General features: G+C 40.9%; 1 long non-coding RNA gene across 2 annotated transcripts in view; it reads left to right on the top strand.

Moving 5' to 3' along the window:
• LOC130277620 (uncharacterized) overlaps positions 1-26,128 on the top strand; it is a 62,111-nt gene extending 35,983 nt beyond the window's left edge. Inside the window, exon 3 of one of the 2 annotated variants that reach the window (XR_008845495.1) lies at positions 25,967-26,128. This is a non-coding gene — a long non-coding RNA (uncharacterized LOC130277620). Of the gene's footprint in view, positions 1-10,606; positions 11,159-25,966 lie in introns of those variants that run through there. The other variant, XR_008845494.1, reaches the window with a different exon arrangement.
• The last annotated feature ends 214 nt before the right edge of the window (positions 26,129-26,342 follow it).

The following is a 26,342-nucleotide window of genomic DNA, read 5'->3' as shown; positions in this document are numbered from 1 at the left end:
TTGTACGGCGTGAAAACGAAACCTTCCAAAATTAGCAAAATTGCGTTTTTTGTTTTAATTTCCCCACAAAAATAGTGTTTTTTGGTTGCGCCATACATTTTATGATATAATGAGTGATGTCATTACAAAGAACAACTGGTCACGCAAAAAACAAGCCCTCATACTAGTCTGTGGATGAAAATATAAAAGAGTTATGATTTTTAGAAGGCGAGGAGGAAAAAATGAAAACGTAAAAATTCCTTAAGGCCAAAATGGGCTGAGTCCTTAAGGGGTTAAAACATATCAAAAGTTTTTGTATCTGACAGCGCCCATTTAACAGTTAAGGCAAAATTAGAACAAAAAAATTTAAGTACTGCCACTTAACCCCTTAAGGACGCAGGACGTAAATGTACGTCCTGGTGAGGTGGTACTTAACGCACCAGGACGTACATTTACGTCCTAAGCATAACCGCGGGCATCGGAGCGATGCCCGTGTCATGCGCGGCTGATCCCGGCTGCTGATCGCAGCCAGGGACCCGCCGGCAATGGCCGACGCCCGCGATCTAGCGGGCGTCCGCCATTAACCCCTCAGGTGCCGGGATCAATACAGATCCCGGCATCTGCGGCAGTTCGCGATTAAAATGAACGATCGGATCGCCCGCAGCGCTGCTGCGGGGATCCGATCATTCATAACGCCGCACGGAGGTCCCCTCTCCTTCCTCCGTGCGGCTCCCGGCGTCTCCTGCTCTGGTCTGTGATCGAGCAGACCAGAGCAGGAGATGACCGATAATACTGATCTGTTCTATGTCCTATACATAGAACAGATCAGTATTAGCAATCATGGTATTGCTATGAATAGTCCCCTATGGGGACTATTCAAGTGTAAAAAAAAATGTAAAAAAATGTAAAAGTAAAAGTAAAAAAAATGTGAAAAATCCCCTCCCCCAATAAAAAAGTAAAACGTCCGTTTTTTCCTATTTTACCCCCAAAAAGCGTAAAAAACATTTTTTATAGACATATTTGGTATCGCCGCGTGCGTAAATGTCCGAACTATTAAAATAAAATGTTAATGATCCCGTACGGGGAACGGCGTGAACGAAAAAAAATTAAAAAAGTCCAAAATTCCTACTTTTTTAATACATTTTATAAAAAAAAAATTATTAAAAATGTATTAAAAGTTTTTTATATGCAAATGTGGTATCAAAAAAAAGTACAGATCATGGCGCAAAAAATTAGCCCCCATACCGCCGCTTATACGGAAAAATAAAAAAGTTATAGGTCATCAAAATAAAGGGATTATAAACGTACTAATTTGGTTAAAAAGTTTGTGATTTTTTTTAAGCGCAACAATAAGATAAAAGTATATAATAATGGGTATCATTTTAATCGTATTGACCCTCAGAATAAAGAACACATGTCATTTTTACCAGAAATTGTACGGCGTGAAAACAAAACCTTCCAAAATTAGCAAAATTGCGTTTTTCGTTTTAATTTCCCCACAAAAATAGTGTTTTTTGGTTGCGCCATACATTTTATGATATAATGAGAGATGTCATTACAAAGGACAACTGGTCGCGCAAAAAACAAGCCCTCATACTAGTCTGTGGATGAAAATATAAAAGAGTTATGATTTTTAAAAGGCGATGAGGAAAAAATGAAAACGTAAAAATGTAATTGTCTGAGTCCTTAAGGCCAAAATGGGCTGAGTCCTTAAGGGGTTAAAGGGGTACTCCGGTGGAAAACTTTTTTTTTTAAATCAACTGCTGGTGCCAGAAAGTTAAACAGATTTGTAATTTACTTATATTAAAAAATCTTAATCCTCCCAGTACTTATTAGCTGCTGAATAATACAGAGAGAATTCTTTTTTTTTTTTTTTTTTTTTAACACAGTGCTCTCTGCTGACTTTACCAGCACGGTGCTCTCTGCTGACATTTCTGTCCATTTAAGGAACTGTCCAGAGCAGCAATGTTTGCTATGGGGATTTTTTCTTACTATGGACAGTTCTTAAAATGGACAGAGGTGTCAGCAGAGAGCACTGTGCTTGTGATGTCAGCAGAGAGCACTGTGCCCAAAAAGAAAATAATTTCTTCTGTAGTATTCAGCAGCTAATAAGTACTGGAAGGATTAAGCTTTTTTAAATAGAAGTAGTTTACAAATCTGTTTAACTTTCTGGCACCAGTTGATTTGAAAAAAAAAAAAAAAAAAGTGGGTACTCCGGTGGAAAACAATTTATTTTCAAATCAACTGGTTCCAGAAAGTTACACAGATTTTTAAAGCAGTTATATTAAAAATCTTAACCTTTCCAGTACTAATCAGCTGCTATATGCTCCACAGGAAGTTGAGTTGTTCTTTTCAATCTGACCACAGTGCTCTCTGCTGACATCCCTGTCCGTGTCAGGAACTGTCCAGACAAGGAGAGCAGCAAATCTCCATAGCAAACCTCTCCTGCTCCGGACAGTACCTGACATAAACAGAGGTGTCAGCAGAGAGCACTGTGGTTATATAAAAAAAATACTACTTATCAGCTGCTGTATGCTCCACAGGAAGTTAAGTACTGGAAGGGTTAACATTTTTATACAGAAGTAATTTACAAATCTGTTTAACTTTCTGGCACCAGTTGTCATGAAAAAAAATTGTTTTCCCCTTTAAACACTGTTGCCTTAGGCACATGCCTAATAGAAAAGCTGGTCTTGTATGATTTCAAGATACCATCGCAGGGTTTCAGCACCATGGACAGCTCAGCTCTGCTTTAATCCTCATTGTATATCATTGTGCTGGGTACAGGAAGAGCTGTCACAGCATTTCTTGATTGAGTTGATTGCAAACCCTGTACAGCCTTACAGGGAAGGTTTGTTTTAAAAGAGTGCAGAGCTGGGTTTGACATTTGCAGCCAGGAATTGCATTCGTCTTAGATTCCCAGTGCACAGAATGAATACGGACACATAGAGAACCTTATTAAATTGCATAATCTGTTTCAGACGCCCCAACCATCATCTCCTATCATGTCCCCTTGTGCATTAGGGCAGTGGTCTCCAAAGTGTAGACCTCCAGATGTTGCAAAACTACCAACGCCTGCCCGGCATACTGGGAGTCGTAGTTTTTTCAACATCTGGAGGACCACACTTTGTTGACCACTGCATTAGGACCTGGGTGTGACTGCAGCCTCTACCTCTTTCATAGCAATGCTGCCATTCCATTGTGAGGACATGATGGGAGTTGTAGTTTTACAACAGATGTCAGTGTTATATTTGCATATTACTATTACCATTTTATTATTTAGCATCCCTCTAAAGTAGAATTTGGGATGCATCATCGCACAAATACACAGGCTTGCAATTCAGGACTATTCAGCCTGGGAAAGCTGCGTAAAATAACAATTTAATGGTCGCCATATTGGTTAAGCAGAATATAAAAGAAAAAGTTGAATAGAAATTTCAAGATGTCTCAAGGACTTATATTTACTGAGCCTTAAAGAGAACAAGATAATCCTTGCCCCCCCCCCCCCCCTTATAATAGCCAGCTGCATGCTAAGGACAAAACCAACCCATAAAGAGATTAACACATGCTGATGTCCCAACTAGCCATTTGTGGATCATAAAACAGCATTCTATTCCATATTATCTCCTGGGAGGATGAGGTCACTCCATTGCCCCCCGCCCCTCACTTTCCCCTATAACACATGTACAGGATACAATGTAATCATCAGATAAAAACCTAATACATAGCAGATTCCCCCCCAGGGAATAATGCCGAAGCCTGAGCTTAAGAATGTGGAGCCTCCTGCTGGGATGATACAATGCATGCCGCTTGCGCCCCAGCTTCTGGGAACCATTAGATATTATTGGGTTAACTAAAGCGATGCCAGTGTAAATGAATAGTATTGTGAGAGTATTATTCCTGCGCTATTAACCTACATAATATGATCAGAGTGTGCGCTCCTGGGTGATTGTTTAGAACGAGAGGATTGAAATGACTGGGTTATTTTATTAGCCGGTGCCGCCCTCACTAATGATGGCAATATGGGATTAGGGCCTGCAATTTATGAACTGTTATTTATCATATAAGAAGAATGTTTCTCGTGTAAATAGACAGATAGGAAATAATCCGCCAGCGATAGCAGCGCAACCAATCTAATAACCGGTGAAGAATCGAGGAGAATTCACCGCTAATGTTTAGTATTACAAATGCAATAACAAGCATTAGGAATCAGAGGTGTGGGGGCTGGGGGATTCCTGTGAGTCTTAATTCAGTGCATGTCAATAATCAACCTATTAAAGGGATGCTCCGGCAAAAAGTTTTATTGTTGCATTATGCCCAGGCTGCCACAAATAAAATAATAAACCTTAACTTACCTACTGCCACTCCACTGATCCCGTGATCCAGACCCCTTTTTCTTCCTGTTTTAGGGGGCAGACACGTCACAGTGAACTAGTGAGCCTATAGCCGGCCACAGCGATGTCCCATCTTAATAGGCGGAGCAGCAGCCTCTTTCCTGGTGCCTGGGAAAAAGGCCTCTATAGACCCCCTTCATTGTTTTTTTTTTTTTTTTTTTTTTTTTTTTTGCTTCCTACATGTGCAGTACGTCAATTCTGGCTGTTTTGTATACTTTGTGTTAATATTCAAACCATGAGGTGGAAAGAACTGCATGAAGAGCTCATAAACAGGATAATGTAAAGGGACAGATCAGGAGAAGGGTATAAAAAAATGTCTGTTGCACTGAAAGTACCCAAGAGCACAGTAGCCTCCAAAATTCTTAAATTGAAGAAGTTTGGATCAGCCAGGAGCTGGCTGCCCAACCAGACTAAGTAATCAAGGGAGAAGGGCCTTGGTAAGAGAGATGGCGAAGAACCTAATGGTCACTCTGGCTGAGCTCCAAAGATCATGTGTTCAGATGGGAGAAACTTCCAAAAGGTCAACAATCACTGCGGCACTCCACCATCTTCATGAACTTTATGGCAGAGTGGTCAGAATGAAGCCTTTACTCAATAAAAGACACAGGAAAGTCTGGCTGGAGTTTTATCTGGTCTGATGACACCACAATTGAACTATTTGGCCTCAATCCTAGATGTCATGTCTGGAGAAAACCAAGAACTGCTCATCACCTGCTTAATATCATCCCTACAGTGAAGCATGGTGAAAGCATCATGCTGTGGAAGTGTTTGTTTTTTTAGCAGCTGGGGCAATAAGAGTGGTAAGGGTTAATGGAAAAGTGAATGTTGCAAAGTACAGGGATATTCAAAATAAATGCTCTGGAGCTCAGACTGGGCCAAATGTTCATCTACCAACAAGACAATGACCTTAAGCACACAGCCAACACAACACAGGACTGATTCAGGGACAACTCTGTAAATGTCCTTCAGTGGCCCAACCAGAGCCTTGAACATCTTTAGAGAGAACTAAACATGGCATCCACAGATGATCCCCATTCCAACTTGACATAGTTTGAGAGGATCTACAAAAAAACAATTTAATCCAGGTGTGCAAATCTTGTGGCATCATACCCATGAAGAGTGAAGGCTGAAATCATTTCCAAAGGTGCTTCAACTACATACTGAATAAAGGGTCCAAATACTTACGCCAATTTAAAATTTTAGTTTTTCCTTTTTATAAATTTTTTAAATTCCTAAAATTTGGTTTTTAAATTCTCAAATTCTCATCATGGATTATTGAATGGAGAATGATGGGGGGAAACTTGAATCACAAAACATAACACAATGTGAAAAAACTGTAAAAGAGTCTGAAGACTTTCCACATGCATTGTATTTAATATTTCTATAGCTGGTCATGGTTAATTTTCCATAACCTATACCTCTTTTCAAAGTCACCACCATGGAGCAGCAGAGGGCATCCAGCACAACTGACCGCACATCTTAATCACCGTAACATGTTTATGGTAATGTCTTCTGTAAACAGGAAAAAAGGAATTGATGTTACCATTTATCAGCTAGAAACATCTGAAATAATCCTGCAGATAAACAAACTATACATTATCTACTAAGAAAGCCTCACCACACATCGGGACCAGGTAAAAATGTCCAGGCCAGTAATTATATTTGTGTCCACAGGGAATAGTATTATAGTAGATATATTCTTTTTGGGTATTGTGAGTTTAACTTGTATACATTGACAGGCTTTATGGAAATTATTATGGTATTATTGATCTAAATGTATATGTATGAATTAATGGAACCTTGGTCACATGATTTTTCTTAGACAAAATCTACTAGAAGCTTCTGAGAGAAGAGTTCCCCAGGTTTAATGCTTTTCCTGGAACCAGAGCAGTCTGCTGTAACTTAGGCTTTCGCTTTCTGCTAGGTCACATGTCAGAAATGTTTAGTCCTAGTCAGAAACCAGTTTAAGCAAAAGGCTACTATAAAAAGAAAACAACCTAGCAGGTCTGGGTTGGATAGTGATGATCATGGCATCGTGTGGCATTCAGGAGGTTTTCACCCAAGACTGTCTTCAGTTCACACTAATACTGCAATTATCTCCAAAATTCTGTTTGCTATGCCAAGAAGGAGAATTATCTGGTCAGAAGAGAGAAAGCTGAGCAGGCATTCTTCTGCAAACTATGTGAGCTTTCAGCCAAAGTAAGTGCCGTAAGGCTGCAACATCACAAGCAACTTTAACGTAAACCATGCAATAGGGAATCTTGCCACATCACCATGAGCAAAATTTATCAGGTATTTGTGAACCAACCTGTACAGGCTCTCAACAGAGTGTTACCTTACTCGACTGTATCTACCTTCACTGGCAATCTAATGTGCATTAAAACTTTTTCACTGTATTTTAGACAGTACATTTGCTAATGCCACAACAACCAAGGGAGCTGTGACCAAAATTGTTCACTCTTAAGTCTTGTTACCCTGTGCCATAAAGAGACTGTATGGTTAGGAATCTGCATAGAGGAGTTCAGTAAATCTATACTCTGTTTTCAAGTTATATTTGTGTCTGGAGTATTACTGCTACACACACCATCACGGGTACACCCTCCAGACACCTCACCAAGTGTACTCCGGGATCAAAGGACTTCCTAAAGACTCTCCTATTACAAAAGCTGAACAGGCTCATAGGGGATGCCCATCAGGTTAGCAAGACCACCCTGCCATAAGTGACACTTCAATAAACTTTGCTAAAGGGACTACTATCCTCAGCTAGCCTCGACCTTGCCTTTGCCTTGTCCTTGTGTCCCGCACCTGTCTCAGCTGTCAGTGAGGTTGATTCGCTATTGGGTGGAACGACCTGGGGTTACCTGCCGCTGCAAGTACATCCCGCTTTGCGGCGGGCTCTGGTGAAAACCAGTAACCCCTTAGACTCCGTTCCCCTGGTACGGCCCACGCCATCGCCTCACTGGCACAGAGGATCCACTACCCGTGTCCTCCCCGCATACCAGTCCGGATCCTGACAAGCACTATCATAGTAGTTCTATTCTTGTACATATGGAGAAGTATTATGGTAGTTATATTCTTGTACATAAGGAGCAGTATTATAGTATTTATGCAAAAATACTAAGGCAATAGAGGAGAGATTGGACGGCACCACTCAACGGTAATTCATACAGCATATACAGTAGTCACGTAAGGGGAGAGTAACATCCGGAGGACAGGGGTGCAAGATGCATAAGAAGCAGAGCCATCCACATAGAATCCAGGGTAAGAAATACACATCTGTACTCACCTGTTTAAATCCACTTTATTTCATCATCTTCACAAGACAGAAAAGCTGGCCTTGGTGGGATTGGGAAACAAAAAACGCAACAGCCGAGGCTGTGTGGGTGGGCTGCAACAAGCTGGTTTCCCGGGTATTCTGCTTCCTCTGGCCAAAGGAAGCGGAATACCCACAAAACCATCTTGTTGCCACCCACCCGCACAGCCTCGGCTGTTGCGTTTTTTGTTTCCCGATCCCACCAAGGCCAGCTTTTCTGTCTTGTGAAGATGATGTACATATGGAGCAGTATTATAGTAGTTATATTCCTATACACTAAGAGCAGTATTACCGTGAATCTTCTAAATGATTCTTGCATTAGTGATGATCATATCAGCCATGACTGCAGCCAACCTGAAGCCAACCTCCCCCAAAATGAGATGTTACTAACTATAATTAAAGGGGTACTCCAGTGAAAAGGGTGCGTGACAAGAGCACCCTAGGCTATTTAAAGGGGTACTCCGGTGAAAAACTTTTTTTTTTTTTTTTTTTTAAATCAACTGGTGCCAGAAAGTTAAACAGATTTGTAAATTACTTCTATTAAAAAAATCTTAATCCTTCCTGTACTTATTAGCTGCTGAATACTACAGCGGAAATTCTTTTCATTTTGAAACACAGAGCTGTCTGCTGACATCATGAGCACAGTGCTCTCTGCTGACATATCCGTCCATTTTAGGAACTGTCCAGAACAGCATATGTTTGCTATGGGGATTTCCTTTTACTCTGGACAGTTCCTAAAATGGACAGAGATGTCAGCAGAGAGCACTGTGCTCATGATGTCAGCAGAGAGCTCACTGTTTCAAACGGAAAATAATTTCCACTGTAATATTCAGCAGCTAATAAATACAGGAAGGATTAAGATTTTTTAAAAGAAGTCATTTACAAATCTGTTTAACTTTCTGGCACCAGTTGATTAAAAAAAAAAAAAAAAGTTTTATCACCGGAGTACCCCTTTAAATAGCCTAGGGTGCTCTTGTCACACACCTTTTTATTTTTTCTTATATGTACTCCTAATCCAGAGATATGGGTGTTTCTAGATTGTCTGACAATTCAGGAAACTTTTTTATAAGTGAATATCAGGTGTTGGGGATATGATGATAGTAAAGTCTCACTTTGTGAGGATTGGCTACAGGTCCTCTTAGGGTTTTTGCTGTAGAATAGAACATATTCTGCTGATATCTCTTTTGTATTAGAATGTGATACATTCTTCAGGATTCTGCATAGACTTTCCTATTCTTGCACTTTTTTGAAATATAAACCAAACTGCAGCAGGAAAAAAAATATATTTGTGGGAAAGTAAAGTAAATGATGTGACGCACAGAGCAGCGAGGAGACAGCAGATCATTATCAGATACAGAAGATACATTATCATCTCTGGAATGCAGCAGGTCATTAATAAAATATGACAGGTCATTCCAGCAGGACCATTATGGCTGCCATCACCTATAGATGACAGGTCATCGTCGCAGAGATATAGTCCGTTGTGCTCTTATACAGGTGACAGCTGCTTTATTGTCACACTGAGGACGATACCAATTACATTCAGTCACCCCTGACAGGTCATTGTCACAGGAAGGGCGACGATCATTAATAAAACATTACGGGTCAGTGTCAGAAAATGGCGGATACAGGGAAACACTACTGTTCAGCAAGCAGCAAGGGGTCAGATGATGGAGGTCAGAGATGCATTGTGGAACTCCTGGGCTCCAATACTGGACCCTAATACTAGTATTGTCTTATAAAACAGAAGGGCCTTGGGATCTACCGTACTCCTGCATCAGAGCCCAACTGCTTTATATGTACCCACTCCAACTATAGTCCTAGTTGAGGTACTTCTGGTTCAACAAGGTCTAAAGGTTTTGCTCAGTTATTGGTGTGTGGGGGAAGTTTGTTGAAATTAAAAAAAGAGATTTCAAAATATACAAATATGGTCCCTATATCCCCTTAAAGGGGTACTCTGGTGGAAAACATTTTTTTTTTTTTTTATCAACTGGTGGCAGAAAGTCAAACAGATTTGTAAATTACTTCTATTAAAAAATCGTAATCCTTCCAGTACTTATTAGCTTCTGAATACTACAGAGGAAATTATTTTCTTTTTGGAACACAGAGCTCTCCGCTGAATCACGAGCACAGTGCTCTCTGCTGACATCTCTGTCCATTTTAAGAACTGTCCAGAGTAGGAGAAAATCCCCATAGCAAACATATGCTGCTCTGGTCAGTTCCTAAAATGGACAAAGATGTCAGCAGAGTGCAGTGTGCTCGTGATGTCAGCAGAGAGCACTGTGTTCCAAAAAGAAAATCATTTCCTCTGTAGTATTCAGCAGCTAATAAGTACTGGAAGGATTAAGATTTTTTTAATACCATTTTTAGCGCCAGTTGATTTAAAAAAAAAAAAAAAAAAAACGGTTCCGCCGGAGTATCCCTTTAATAATTATATAAACATTAAGGAATACACTTACAAAATTAAAAAGAAAAATACATTTTGTAAATTGTAAATCTGAATTTAATTGCAAAGGAAAATCTAATTATCAGCTTTTGGATTTTTTTTTTTTTTTTTTTTAGTTTGCACTTAAACTATGTTTTTGTCACATATTTTGGGCATTGATGATGCCATAAAGAATTGTCCGATTATGAACAATGTAAACTTGAATGATAAATTAACTACTTCCTTCTCTTTATCCTAATAAAAAAAAAAAAAAAATGTTTGTTTTTTTTTTCTTTCAATTTTATCCCAATAAACTAAATTATAGTTAGTATTTTCTGTTTGGAAAGGGAATCTAAACTTTTTTAAATGTTGTTTTGTATTATTATAGCATATTATGATTTTTTTTTTTTTTTTTTACAATTTTTGTAATATTAAGATTGTTAGCTTGTGACATTAGTAGATAATGTTAATGGAGTGTTTTCAATGAAATCTACCTAGGTTTGTCTGCGCTTCCATCACTGTTTTAAGAAGTGGAGCTGATGAGGAGACGGGGCTTTGACTGAGTGCCCCCTATTATGAGGCACTGGGGAGTAAGTTGCATGTTGCGCGGCAGGAAGTTGTGTGTGTCAATAACCCTGGGTACGTCTTGTGCCTCATTATTGCTACTCTTCCCTGGGATCTGTGAGTCAGACAGGCTGGGGCTGGATTCTATAGGACCACAGGGATGTCAGACTTCAAAAATTTCTGCGGAAAATCCCCTGGGTAGAAAATGAGGCGCAGAGTTTGTGCTGGACCCGCCGTGTTACCATGGCAACCGCAGCATCCGCACAATTATTAGGATGGAATTCCCTGGACCACTCTGAGGACACAGAGAAATAAGGATGCTGAGAAAATGGACAATAAAATAGAGAGCTGCACATGATGGAACAACCTGCTATTATATGTTCTTATGAATTATTGAACAGTTTTAAGAGCTCGATCTAAAGGGCAGAAGGATAAACGGTCAGATAACAATATCACACTTAGTGCAGAAAATCACCTGACAGTGAGGCCGAGGGCTCCGGATTATAAAGGGAGGGAGGGTTGGGGAGCAGGAACATATGTGCCATCTTCTTATATTTTGACTGATTTATGCAACATTTAGCTATATTTAGTGCTCATCACACATTTCCCTGCTAAATTCTCTCCTAAAATGCTCACCGCTGCTCTGCTCTTTCCCTTGATCTGTCACCCTTAATTTTAATTTGTATTTCCAGCTTTATCAATAAAAAGTGTATAGACCCGAAACTGCAGGATGTAGTCCTCAAGTGTAGTAAATGCTAATAAATATGAGAACACTGGAAGGGAACGTAAGTCCCACAAAATCAATACATTCCTATGAGATTAGTACTCCTCTGTCCTGTAACACTCTGTGCTGCTGGGAACTCTGTTCCTTTTACAAAATAGTTTCACCACCTAGTATGTGACCTCACAAGATCATAACCTATATCTCATTGATCCCATATATACATGCAATGCAGGAGTTCTAGGTGACACTGACCAGGAGCAATGTATGCTTCATTCTTTTACCTAATTTAGTGCAACTCGACATTGGTAATAGTCTGGTATAGCCAGGGACGTGCACAGAGATTTTGGAGGGCAGGGGCTCAAATAAAAAAAAAAAGGGCACTTCTCAATTATCACCACATGGAAGTCCCAATCAGCCCCCCAGAACCCACCGACACTAGTAATTTGCACTTTTAGATGCCCCAATTGACTTTGATCGCATTATCTTAAGTGTTAATGCTGGATATTGGTGTGATAGCTGTACGTCCTGGATGCTGATAGCAGCCATTACTCACTGGCTTTGTATCAAGCTCAGCTCCTGAGCTCACTTCAATGTTCTGTAGCATCCTCCAGGTGCTCAAAAAACATATGCCTGTGAGAATAAAAATGATCTATATAAATTGCCTTACTAATACAGACTGAAAACTGTAGAACTATCACTTCACTTTTAACAAGTTACACTGTCATGAATGTGAGCATATGTAGCAGAGGGGAACCTGTAGAATAGTGTCCAGTGGTTCCAGTGTGGTAAACAGGTTATGTGGGGGTTAATTTTAGGAGTGGAGGGGTGTTTGGGCTTTAGGAGGGTATGTCCCTTTAAGGGAGCTGTGGGGAGACTGGGCTGGAGTGAATGGTTGAAGGGGGGGGTCAATAGTTTAGGGGGTGGAGTTAGGAGGTTATTTTAGCAATGGTAGGGGGTGGAGCTATCACTGTGGTGGGAAGATCTTACCTGGAAAGTTCCCAACCACCCTGTCTCTCTTTCTTGTGTTTGTAGGTTTTTTCTTGGGGTGGCAGGGAAAGAGTCCTTGGAGGTGGGATCTCAGCATAATTTTGGTTATTTACAGTTGGAATGGGCTTCCTGGTGGTGGTTCAGGGCCCCAGGAGTAATTGGATACATGCACTAAGTCACGTGGGTGCCTGTGGGTCAGGTGATTGCGGCCATGGGTAATGAGTTTGGTAGTGCATGAGGTGGTGGAAAATTTAGTGAATTACATAGTTGTTGTAATTGCCCTCCAGGGATCCTTCTTGTTATGTATACTGTTAATAATGTGAATATTGATAAAATGTTAAATATTTAATATATTTTGTTAAATAAACGGGTTGTGGTAGGTGGCGGAGCAGCAGAGCTGTGTAGAGAACAAATCCCATCAGAGATAATAGTCTATTATATCCTCTATACAGACTCTGCTGCTCCTCACCCGGATCTATTACTAATAGACCCGGGTAAGGAGCAGCAGAGTTGTAAAGAAAACATCCAGAGTTGCTCCGCACATCACGTTGTACAGTAACATGCTCATTCACACAAAAGCATTTAAAAAAAATATATATATATATTTGTGGGGTGAAATTTAAAAAAAACGCAACTTTGAAAATTTTGAGGGCTTCTGTTTCTATGCGATGCATTTCACAGTTAAAATGTCATGTTCTCTTAATTCTGTAGGTCCATACGATTAAAACCATACCCAATTCATATTTTGTTTTATATTATCACTATAAAAAAATTCTGGGGGACATTTCTCATTGTGTGTCTTTAGAAACTGTGTTTTAAAATAATTTATTTTTGCCTTGGTTTTGCTTATGTGCGACACATTTATTATACTTTTGCAGGGCAATTAATAAATTTGGCGCACATAAGGAAAAAAAACTATAAATTATTCAGAACACCGCTTTGTAGGAATCCTCTCCTCTGCAGCGTTTCTGCAACTTTTTACCCGATTGCACAAAAAATTTGCATTTTTTGTTATTTTTCAAAGGCAGTTTTGTAAGCTAGGTCTGGGCTGGTGTAGATTTGCAGGGTTTTTGAGGGTTTGCTAAATTTTATGCAAAAATCACATTTGATAAATTTGTATCTACAGGAATCTCTGTTTAGGCACACCTGTGACCATCAATGTGCCAAAGCTAAGCAGAAGAAAAGCTTTACCTCCAATGATAAATTTCTCGCTATGCTTAAAATTGTCCTCTTTTGACCCTATAACTCTTTTTTTCCCTCCATATACAGTGATGTATGAGGGTATTATTTGTATTATGATCTGTAGTTTTTATCTGTACCATTTTTGTTTAGAAGGGAGTACGGTGTCCATGTTAGAACATCGTCAGTCGTCAGACGTAACTCTGTCCGCTGTCAGGTGAAACGGCATCCCGCCTCCTCCCTCGGGTCAATCGCCATCAGACATCAGCCGCAACTCTGTCCTCCTTCAGGTGAAACGGCGTCCCGCCTCCTCCCTCGGACCAATCGCTGTCAATCGTCAGCCACAACTCCGTCCTCCGTCATGTAAAACGGCGTCCCGCCTCCTCCCTCACACCAATAGCATGTACAGCAGAATCCGTATAGCAGAGAGCCAACACTGACTCAGCTCTGCTACACTGCAGGAAAGTTTTTCGTCTGAGGGATGACGTAGTTTTGGATAAGAGACTTTAGGATGACAAAGGAGGGAGTTGTGGCTGATGCCTGACAGAGACTGGCCCGAGGGAGGAGGCGGGACGCCGTTTCACTTGACGGAGGACGGAGTTACGTCTGACGACTGACGATGTCCTAAAATGGACACCGTGAGGGGGTTGTAAATCACTTTTTATAAAAAAAAAAAAATTCTCATATATGAAGTGACCAAAAATCTGTAATTCTGGATTTTGGTATTTTTTTATGTTAACACCATTAGCCATGTAGTTTAACATCTTGGGGTTTAACCTTTGTACGCCCTTGTCCCGCTCCCCTTCTATGACAGGGGATCAGGAGTGGGACAGTCCTGGCGGGTTAGACCCGTGTCTAATGCCGGATATCACCGATTGCAGTGATGCCTTGCCGTCCGATTGCTGCAAGGATGCTCCAGCCAGGCTTTGCAGGCTGGAGCAATCAAGCACCAATAACACTGATCAATGCTATGTTATGGCATAGCATTGAACAGTGTATGTAATCTAATGATTGCATGTAATATTTCCTTATGGGGACTAAAAAATGGTGAAAAAAAAGTTAAAAAAAAAAATTATATATAGACTTACCCCTTCCCTAATAAAAGTTTGAATCACCCCCTTTACCCAATAAAAAAAATGTAAACAAAAATATACATAAAGATATGTGGTACCACCACGTGCGTAAATGTCCAAACTGATTGGTTGCTATTGGCAACTGGGCAACTTTTCCTCTGCACAGGTTTTGATAAATCTCCCCCCATAATATGTATTAAACCGCACGGTCAATGGTGTACACGTAAGAAAATCCAAAGTCCAAAGTCAAAACAAAAATTGTACTGATAAAAACTTAAGATCACAGCACATAAAATGAGCCCATATAACCAAGTTTACGTAAAAAAAAAAAAAAAAGATTAAAGGGGTCAGAAGATGATAATTTTAAGCAAGCTAATTTTCATACATATAGTTATTTAAAAGAAGTAAAACAAAATCAAACCTAAATAAGTTGGGCATCACTTTAATCATATGGACCTACAGAATGAAGAAAAGGTGTCATCATTCCGAAAAGTTAATTGCGTGGAATTGAGAGCCCCCAAAATTACAAAATGGCGTTGTTGCTTTTTTTTTTTTTTTTTTTAATTTTGCCCCACTAATAATTTTTTCTGGTTTTGCTGTTGATTTGTGGTAAAGTAATTGATGGTATTACAAAGTAAAGGTGATGGCACAAAACCAAGCCCTCATTTGGGTCTGTAGGTGGAAAATTTAAAGCGTTGTGATTTTTAGGAGGGGGGGAGCAAAAAAAGAAAAATGGCCCAGTCCTCAGGGGTTAAGGTTATAATTTAGTAGTTTGGACATTTACTCACGCAGCGATACTACATCTGTTTATTTTTTGTTTACATTATTTTATTTTAAAAATGGGAAAAGGGAGGTGATTTAAACTTTTATTAGAAGGGGGCTTACTCACATTTATTAACACATTTTACTATTTACTGTTTTGTACTACAACCTCCAGAATGCAAGGCAACAATGTACTACAACCCCCAGTATGCAAAGGAACAAAGTGTTTGTAGTGCCTTATTGCCTAGCATGCTGGAGCTTGTGAGCTTGGAATGCTTTTTACATACTGAGGGTTGTAGTACTTAGTCCCTTACCATATTAGAGTCTATAGTACAAACTCCAATATGCAAAGGGACAGAGCACTACAACTGTTGTAGTGCTTTGTCCCTTGTCATACTGGAGGTAACAGACTAATTAACATCATTATCAGTGCAGACAGGGACCGGAGATAAGAGACTCCACACTTCACAGAGGCCGAAAAAGGCAGACAGTTGCGCAGCACGCACGTCAGCTACCCAGGCGTCCCCTGCACTGGCATTAAAGGGCCCTTTTATATTTCGCGAATATATGGATGAATATTTGCATTATGTTCATGAAATTCACATATTCGCATATTAGCAATAGCTGACGCGTTTCTGTTTTATTGATCCTTACTCATAGCTATGAGTAAGGATTAATAGATCAGAAACGCATCAGCTATTGCTTGGGACCTCTCTCTTTTTCTACATGTGCAACATTTTTGTATTTTTACATGTACATGTTTGTCTGCCACCTGAAGGTTTTTAACCCCTTAAGGACCCAGCCATTTTACACCTTAGGACCCGGCCATTTTTTGAATATCTGACCACTGTCACTTTAAACATTAATAACTCTGGAATGCTTTCAGTTATCATTCTGATTCCGAGATTGTTTTTTCGTGACATATTCTACTTTAACATAGTGGTAAAATTTTGTGGTAACTTGCATCCTTTCTTGGTGAAAAATCCCAAAATTTGATGAAAAATTAGAAAATTTAGCATTTTTCTAAGTTTGAAGCTCTCTGCTTGTAAGGAAAATGGAAATTCCAAATATTTATTTTTATTTTATTCACATATACAATATGTCTACTTTATGTTTGCATCATAAAATTGACGTGTTTTTACTTTTGGAAGACATCAGAGGGCTTCAAAGTTCAGCAGCAATTTTACAATTTTTCACAAAATTTTCAAACTCACTATTTTTCAGGGACCAGTTCAGGTTTGAAGTGGATTTGAAGGGTCTTCATATTTAAAATACCCCATAAATGACCCCATTATAAAAACTACACCCCCCAAAGTATTCAAAATGACATTCAGTCAGCGTTTTAACCCTTCAGGTATTTCACAGGAATAGCAGCAAAGTGAAGGAGAAAATTCACAATCTTAATTTTTTACACTCGCATTTTCTTGTAGACCCAATTTTTGAATTTTTACAAGGGGAAAAAGGAGAAAATGTATACTTATATTTGTAGCCCAATTTCTCTCGAGTAAGCACATACCTCATATGTCTATGTAAAGTGTTCGGCGGGCGCAGTAGACGGCTCAGAAGCGAAGGAGCGACAAGGGGATTTTGGAGAGTACGTTTTTCAGAAATGGTTTTTGGGGGGCATGTTGCATTTAGGAAGCCCCTATGGTGCCAGAACAGCAAAAAAAAAACACATGCCATACCATTTTGAAAACTAGACCCCTTGAGGAACGTAACAAGGAATAAAGTGAGCCTTAATACCCCACAGGTGTTTCACGACTTTTGCATATGTAAAAAAAAAATAATAATAATTTTCACTAAAATGTGTGTTTCCCCCAAAATTTCACATTTTTGCAAGGGTTAACAGCAGAAGATACCCCCCAAAATTTGTAACCTCATCTCTTCTGAGTATGGAGGTACCCCATAAGTTGACCTGAAGTGAACTACAACGCTCAGAAGAGAAGGAGTCATATTTGGCTTTTTGAGAGCAAATTTTGCTCGGGGGCATGTCGCATTTAGGAAGCCCCTATGGTGCCAGGACAGCAAAAAATACCCACATGCTATACCATTTTGGAAACTAGACCCCTTGAGGAATGTAACAAGGGGTACAGTGAGCATTTACCCCCCACTGGTGTCTGTCAGATCTTTGGAACAGTGGGCTGTACAAAATTTTTTATTTCCACAGCCCATTGTTCCAAAGATCTGCCAGACACCAGTGGGGTGTAAATGCTCACTGCACCCCTCATTACATTCCGTGAGGGGTGTAGCTTCCAAAATGGGGTCACATGTGTTTTTTTTTTTTTTTTTTTGCGTTTGTCAAAACCGCTGTAACAATCAGCCACCCCTGTGCAAATCACCTCAAATGTACATGGTGCACTCTCCCTTCTGGGCCTTGTTGTGCACCCCCAGAGCACTTTACGCCCACATATGGGGTATCGCCGTAGTCAGGAGAAACTGCATTACAAATTTTGGGGGCTTTATTCCCCTTTTACCTCTTGTCAAAATGAAAAGTATAGGGCAACACCAGCATGTTAGTGTAAAAAAAAATTTTTTTACACTAACATGCTGGTGTAGACCCCAACTTCCCCTTTTCATAAGGGGTGAAAGGAGAAAATACCCCCCAAAATTTATTAGGCAATTTCTCCCGAGTACGGCGATACCCCATATGTGACCCTAAACTGTTGCCTTGAAATACGACAGGGCTCCGAAGTGAGAGCGCCATGCGCATTTGAGGCCTGAATTAGGGATTTGCAAAGGGGTGGACATAGGGATATTCTACGCCAGCGATTCCCAAACAGGGTGCCTCCAGCTGTTGCAAAACTCCCAGCATGCTTGGACAGTCAACGGTTGTCCGGCAATACTGGGAGTTGTTGTTTAGCAACAGCTGGGGGCTCCATTTTGGAAAGAGTGGCGTACCAGACGTTTTTCATTTTTATTGGGGAGGGGGCTGTGTAGGGGTATGTGTATATGTAGTGTTTTTTACTTATTTTATTTTGTGGTAGTGTAGTGTTTTTAGGGTACAGTCGCACGGGCGGGGGATTACAGCGAGTTTCCCGCTGCGAGTTTGAGCTGCCGTGCAAAATTTGCTGCATCGCAAACTTGCAGCCTGATACTCACTGTAAGCCCCTGCCCATGTGAATGTACCCTGTACATTCACAGGGGGGGGGGGGATGGGATCTCCAGCTGTTGCAAAACTACAACTCCCAGCATGCACAGTCTATCAGTGCATGCTGGAAGTTATAGTTTTGCAACAGCCGGAGGCACACGGGTTGGGAAACACTGAGTTAGGAAATAGACAATGTTTCCCAACCAGTGTGCCTCCAGTTGTTGCAAAACCACAACTCCCAGCATGCCCACGCAGCCGAAGGGCATATTGGGAGTAGTGGTTACGCAACAGCTGGAGGAGAACAGTTTGGGACCACTGTGTAGTGGTGTCCAAGCTGTAGCCCTCCAGATGTTGCAAAACTACAACTCCCAGTATGCCAAAACTGTCCAGGAATGCTGGGAGTTGTAGTTCTGCAACATCTGAAGGGCCAGATGTTACAGAACTACAACTCCCAGCATGTCTGGACAGTAAGGGCATGCTGAGGATGTGTAGTTTTGCAACATCTGGAAGGGCACAGTGTTCTCCAAACTGTGGACCTCCAGATGTTGCAAAACTGCAACTCCCAGCATGCCCAGATGCCAAGGGCTGTCTGGGCATGCTGGGAGTTGCAGTTTACAGGGTCCCATTACAGCAATGCATGTCGCTTTACGGCGATGTGCATTGCTGTAAAGGGCCCGACCGCAGCTGAAGATCCACTCACCTGTCGCCGCCATCTTCATCGCCGGGATCCGGGTCTTCAGGGACGAGGTAAGTACCGGGGCCGGTCCCCAGCACTCCCCTGTCCCCCGCCGCATCCTCCGGTCTTCCTCCCGTCCTCTCCGGACTTCAAGGGGCCGGGCAGGGCGGGAGGAAGTAACCGCCCCCCCCTGCGATTGGTCGGTTAACTAACCGAAGAATCGCAGGGGATCGGAGGAGGTGGCAGGCTTGCCACCTCACTCCTAGGCTCCAGCATGGTCCTGGCTGTCTGTAACAGCCGGGACCATGCAAAATTACCGGGCGGTCGGGTCCCAGAGACCCGATCAGCCCGGTATCGCCGCAGATCGCAAGGGCGATTTCCCTTGCGATTTGCGGCGATCGCCGACATGGGGGGCCTACTTGGCCCCCCTCGGCGTTTGCCCTGGATGCCTGCTGAAGCATTTCAGCAGGCATCCGCTTCCGATCTCTGCCTGGGGCGCAGCTGAGACCGGAGAAACACCAGGACGTACTAGTTCGTCCTGGGTCCTTAAAGCCCAGGGTGCCAGGACGTTCTAGTACGTCCTGGGTCCTTAAGGGGTTAAAATGGAAGATTCCTGAATAAAAGTCAAGTTTTATGCTTCTACTTGCTGGCCTTTTTCACATTGTTTCCCTCAGATTTGTAAATCACTTCTATTAAAAAATTTTAATCCTTCTAGTACTTTTTAGGGGCTGTATACAAAATAGAAATAGAAAAAAGAAATGCATTTCCTCTGACGTCATGACCACAGTGCTCTCTGCTGACCTTTGCTGTCCATTTTAGGAACTGTCCAGAACAGCATATGTTTGCTATGGGGATTTTCTCCTGCTCTGGACAGTTCCTAAAATGGACAGCAGAGATCAGCAGAGGGCACTGTGGTCATGACATCAGAGGAAATGCATCTTTTTTTTTTTTTTGGGGGGGGGGGGATTTCTCTTTAGTATACAGCCCCTAAAAAGTACTGGAAGGATTAAGATTTGTTTTAATAGAAGTGATTTACAATTCTGTTTAACTTTCTGGCACCAGTTGATTTAAAAAAAAAAAAAAAAAAAATTTTCACGGGAGTACCCCTTTAACCCCTTAATGACCCATGACATATGCATACGTCTCCGCACCCTGGGCTTTAACCCCTTAAGGACCAGGCCATTTTACACCTTAGGACCAGAGCGTTTTTTTGAACATCTGACCACTGTCACTTTAAACATTAATAACTCTGGAATGCTTTTAGTTATCATTCTGATTCCAAGATTGTTTGTTTTTTCGTGACATATTCTACTTTAACATGGTGGAAAATTTTTATGGTAACTTGCATCCTTTCTTGGTGAAAAATCCCAAAATTTGATGAAAAAATTGAAAATTTTGCATTTTTCTAACTTTGAAGCTCTCTGCTTGTAAGGAAAATGGATATTCCAAATACATTTAGTTTTTATTCACATATACAATATGTCCACTTTATTTTATTTTATTTTTTTTTACTTTTGAAAGACACCAGAGGGCTTCAAAGTTCAGCAGCAATTTTCCAATATTTCACAAAATTAAGGTTTGAAGTGGATTTGAAGGGTCTTCATATTAGAAATACCCCATAAAGGACCCCATTATAAAAACTGCATCCCCCAAAGTATTCAAAATGACATTCAGTCAGCATTTTAACCCTTTAGGTGTTTCACAGGAATAGCAGCAAAGTGAAGGAGAAAATTCACAATCTTCATTTCTTACACTTGCATGTTCTTGTAGACCCAATTTTTGAATTTTTACAAGGGGTAAAAGGAGAAAATTTATACTTGTGTTTGTAGCCCAATTTCTCTCGAGTAAGCACATACCTCATATGTCTATGTAAAGTGTTCGGCGGGCGCAGTAGAGGGCTCAGAAGTGAAGTAGCGACAAGGGGATTTTGGGGAGTACGTTTTTCTGAAATGGTTTTTGGGGGGAATGTTGCATTTAGGAAGCCCCTATGGTGCCAGAACAGCAAAAAAAAACACATGGCATACCATTTTGGAAACTAGACCCCTTGAGGAACGTAACAAGAAATTAAGTGAGCCTTAATACCCCACAGGTGTTTCACGACTTTTGCATATGTAAAAAAAAATTTCACTAAAATGTGCGTTTCCCCCCAAATTTCACATTTTTGCAAGAGTTAATAGTAGAAAATATCCCCCAAAATTTGTAACCCCATCTCTTCTGAGTATGGAGGTACCCCATAAGTTGACCTGAAGTGCACTACGGGCGAACCACAATGCTCAGAAGAGAAGGAGTCATATTTGGCTTTTTGAGAGCAAATTTTGGTCAGGGGGCATGTCGCATTTAGGAAGTCCCTATGGTGCCAGAAAAGAAAAAAAAAACACATGGCATACCATTTTGGAAACTAGACCCCTTGAGGAATGTAACAAGGAATTAAGTAAGCCTTAATACCCCACAGGGGTTTCACAACTTTTGCATATGTAAAAAAAAAAAAAATGTTCACTAAAATGTGCGTTTCCCCCCAAATTTCACATTTTTGCAAGGGTTAATAGCAGAAAATACCCCCCAAAATTTGGTCGAACTACAATGCTCAGAAGAGGAGGAGTGCCATTGAGCTTTTGAAGAGTGAATTTGTTTGGAATGATAGTCAGGGGCCATGTGCGTTTACAAAGCCCCCCCTTGGTGCCAGAACAGTGAACCCCCCCCCCACATGTGACCCCATTTTGGAAAATACACCCCTCACAGAATTTAATAAGGGGTGCAGTGAGTATTTACACCCCACTGGCATTTGACAGATCTTTGGAACAGTGGGCTGAGCAAATGAAAAATTTTATTTTTCATTTTCACAGACCCCTATTCCAAAAATCTGTCAGACACCTGTGGGGCGTAAATGCTCACTGCACCCCTTATTACATTACGTGAGGCATGTAGTTTCCAAAATGGGGTCACATGTTGGGGGGTCCATTGTTCTGGCACCAAGGGGGGGCTTTGTAAACACACGTGGCCTTCAATCCCGGACACATTTTCTCTTCAAAATCCCAATGGCGCTCCTTCTATTCTGAGCATTGTAGTTCGCCCGCCGAGCACTTTACATCCACATTTGGGGTATTTTCTTACTCAGAATAAATGGGGTTTTACAAATTTTGTGGGGCTTTTTTCCTATTTTCCCTTGTGAAAATGAAAAATTTAGGGTAACACCAGCATTTTAGTGAAAAAAAATTAATTTTTTCATTTTCCCATCCAACTTTAACGAAAATTTGTCAAACACCTGTGGGGTGTTAATGCTCACTATACCCCTTGTTACATTCCGTGAGGAATGTAGTTTCCAAAATGGGGTCACATGTCAGTATTTCTTTTTTTGCGTTTATGTCAGAACCGCTGTAAAATTAGTCACCCCTGTGCAAATCACCAATTTAGGCTTCAAATCTACATATGGCAGAACTACAACTCCCAGCATGCCTGGACAGTTTTGGCATACTGGGAGTTGTAGTTTTGCAACATCTGGAAGGGCACAGATTGGGAACCACTGTATTAGTGGTCTGCAAACTGTAGTCCTCCAGATGTTGCAAAAGTGCAACTCCAAGCATGCCTGAGAATGTTTGGGAGTAGTGGATTTGCAACAACTGGAGGCACACTGGTTGGGAAACATTGTCTGTTTCCTAACTCAGTGTTTCCCAACCCGTGTGCCTCCAGCTGTTGCAAAACTATAACTACCAGCATTCACTGATAGACTGAGCATGCTGGGAGTTGTAGTTTTGCAACAGCTGGAGGTCCCCCCCCCCACCCCTGTGAATGTACAGGGTACATTAACATGGGCAGGGGGCTTACAGTGAGTATCAGGCTGCAAGTTTGCGATGCAGCAAATTTTGGGCGGCAGCTCAAACTCGCAGCGGGAAACTCACTGTAATCCCCCGCCCGTGTGACTGTACCCTAAAAACAATACACTACACTAAAACAAAATAAAATAAAAAGTAAAAAGCACTACATATACATATACCCCTAACCAGCCCTCCTCCCAAATAAAAATGAAAAACGTCTGGTACGCCACTGTTTCCAAAATGGAGCCTCCAGCTGTTGCAAAACAACAACTCCCAATATTGCCGGACAGCCGTTGACTGTCCAAGCATGCTGGGAGTTTTGCAACAGCTGGAGGCATCTGTTTGTGAATCACTGGCGTAGAATACCAATATATATCCACCCCTATGCAAATCCCTAATTCAGGCCTCAAATGCACATGGCGCTCTCACTTTGGAGCCCTGTCGTATTTCAAGGCAACAGTTTAGGGCCACATAAGGGGTATCGCCGTACTCGGGAGAAATTGCCTAACAAATTTTGGGGGGCTTTTTCTCCTTTCACCCCTTATGAAATGGTGAAGTTGGGGTCTACACCAGCATGTTAGTGTAAAAATTTTTTTTTTTTACACTAACATGCTGGTGTTGCCCTATACTTTTCATTTTGACAAGAGGTAAAAGGGAAAAAAGTCCCCCAAAATTTGTAATGCAATTTCACCCGACTACGGAGATACCCCATATGTGGGCCCAAAGTGCTCTGGGGGCGCACAACAAGGCCCAGAAGGGAGAGTGCACCATGTACATTTGAGGTGATTTGCACAGGGGTGGCTGATTGTTACAGCGGTTTTGACAAACACAAAAAAAACAAAACCCCACATGTGACCCCATTTCGGAAACTACACCCCTCACGGAATGTAATAAGGGGTGCAGTGAGAATTTACCCCCCACTGGTGTCTGCCAGATCTTTGGAACAGTAGGCTGTGCAAATTTAAAATTTTGTACAGCCCACTGTTCCAAAGATCTGACAGACACCAGTGGGGGATAAATGCTCACTGTACCCCTTGCTACGTTCCTCAAGGGGTCTAGTTTCCAAAATGGTCATCCATGTGTTTTTTTTTTTTGCTGTCCTGGCACCATAGGGGCTTCCTAAATGTGACATGCCCCCCGACCAAAATTTGCTCTCAAAAAGCCAAATATGACTCTTTCTCTTCTGAGCATTGTAGTTCGCCCGTAGTGTACTTCAGGTCAACTTATTGGGTACCTCCATACTCAGAAGAGATGGGGTTACACATTTTGGGGGGGTATTTTCTGCTATTAACCCTTGCAAAAATTTGAAATTTGGGGGGAAACACACATTTTAGTGACATTTTTTTTACATATGCAAAAGTCGTGAAACACCTGTGGGGTATTAAGGCTCACTTTATTCCTTGTTACGCTCCTCAAGGGGTCTAGTTTCCAAAATGGTATGCCATGTGTTGTTTTTTTTTTTGCTGTTCTGGCACCATAGGAGCTTCCTAAATGCAACATGCCCCCCAAAAACCATTTCAGAAAAACGTACTCTCCAAAATCCCCTTGTAGCTCCTTCCCTTCTGAGCCCTCTACTGCGCCCGCGAAACACTTTACATAGACATATGAGGTATGTGCTTACTCAAGAGAAATTGGGTTACAAATATAAGTATACATTTTCTCCTTTTACCCCTTGCAAAAATTCAAAAATTGGGTCTACAAGAACATGCGAGTGTAAAAAAGGAAGATTGTGAATTCTCTCCTTCACTTTGCTGCTATTCCTGTGAAACACCTAAAGGGTTAAAATGCTGACTGAATGTCATTTTGAATACTTTGGGGGGTGCAGTTTTTATAATGGGGTCATTTGTGGGGTATTTCTAATATGAAGACCCTTCAAATCCACTTCAAACCTGAACTGGTCCCTGAAAAATTGTGAGTTTGGAAAAATTGTAAAATTGCTGCTGAACTTTGAAGCCCTCTGGTGTCTTCCAAAAGTAAAAACTCATCAATTTTATGATGCAAACATAAAGTAGACATATTATATATGTGAATAAATATTTTTTGGGGGGAATATCCGTTTTCCTTACAAGCAGAGAGCTTCAAAGTTAGAAAAATGCAACATTTTCAAATTTTTCATCACATTTTGGGATTTTTCACTAAGAAAGGATGCAAGTTACCACAAAATTTAACCACTATGTTAAAGTAGAATATGTCACGAAAAAACAATCTCGGAATCAGAATGATAACTAAAAGCATTCCAGAGTTATTAATGTTTAAAGTGACAGTGGTCAGATGTGCAAAAAATGGCCGGGTCCTAAGGTGTAAAATGGCTGGGTTCTTAAGGGGTTAAAGACTCACATTTTTGGGTGAATAAGGGTGTTATTTTGAAGAAGCCCAAGCTAGATTTGGGGTGTCAGCTCATCAGAAGCTTTGGTATCTCCATTTAAAAAACTCTGACCGGAAATCCAAAAAAGGTGATTTTAGGACCATTTTCTCACATCCTAGTTTAGACTTTTTGAGGGGAACTGTGGTCTCTAGGCTGATATCAAAAATTGATAAAATCTTTAGCATTGAAATATCTAGAAACTTCCAAGAAAATATACGAGGAAGGTGGGAGAAGGATTTGGTATGTGTACCAAAAGATATGTGGCAGAGGGCTATAGGAAACTTGAAATTGTCATCCCATTGCAAGGCCCACAATATGGTACAGTTGAGGATCTTATATAGACTTTACTACACCCCACATGGATTAAATAGAATGGGTATTAGACAGGACACCAAGTGCCAAAAGTGCCAGATGGAAGAGATTGGTTTCTTACATCTCATCTGGGAATGCCCAACCATACAGTCCTACTGAAAGGATGTTATCGCATAGAGAGCAAACTTAAACTGAAAATAGAGGGAGACCCAAAGAAAATTGTTTTGGGGGATATTCAGGAGTCACGCTATAAGAAATGTCTGATTAGGTTTTTTGCTTACGCAAAATTACTGATAGTTAGAAAATGTTTTGATAGTACCCCACCGACGATACAGCAGTGGTTGACAGTTCTACAGAAAATAAGCAGATATAAACTGATACAGGCCAAAACATCCAAGAATAAAAGAGCAGAGCACCGTAGAATTTGGGAACAGATGAATATGTAGAAGACGGACCCCCACACTAAAGTGCGTGCTATTTATTTCCTGGAGATCCTTATGGGAGGGTGGGGGAGGGGTCAGGGGAATATAAAATGTAATTTGTTTTGTCTGGTTTTAAATGTTTATGATGGCATTTATTGTAAAAATGTATAAATAAATAAATAAGAAAAAGCATGCTCTTTGGCTGCAACTCTGTTGATGCATTGTGTGTTTTTAAATGTTTTATATTGTATATTTATATGTTAATAAAGA

This window comes from Hyla sarda, chromosome 6 (genome assembly GCF_029499605.1).
Source record: "Hyla sarda isolate aHylSar1 chromosome 6, aHylSar1.hap1, whole genome shotgun sequence".
NCBI classification, from domain to species: Eukaryota; Metazoa; Chordata; class Amphibia; order Anura; family Hylidae; genus Hyla; species Hyla sarda.
Note: the sequence above shows the minus strand (reverse complement) of the source record. Positions and strands in the feature narration are given on the sequence as shown.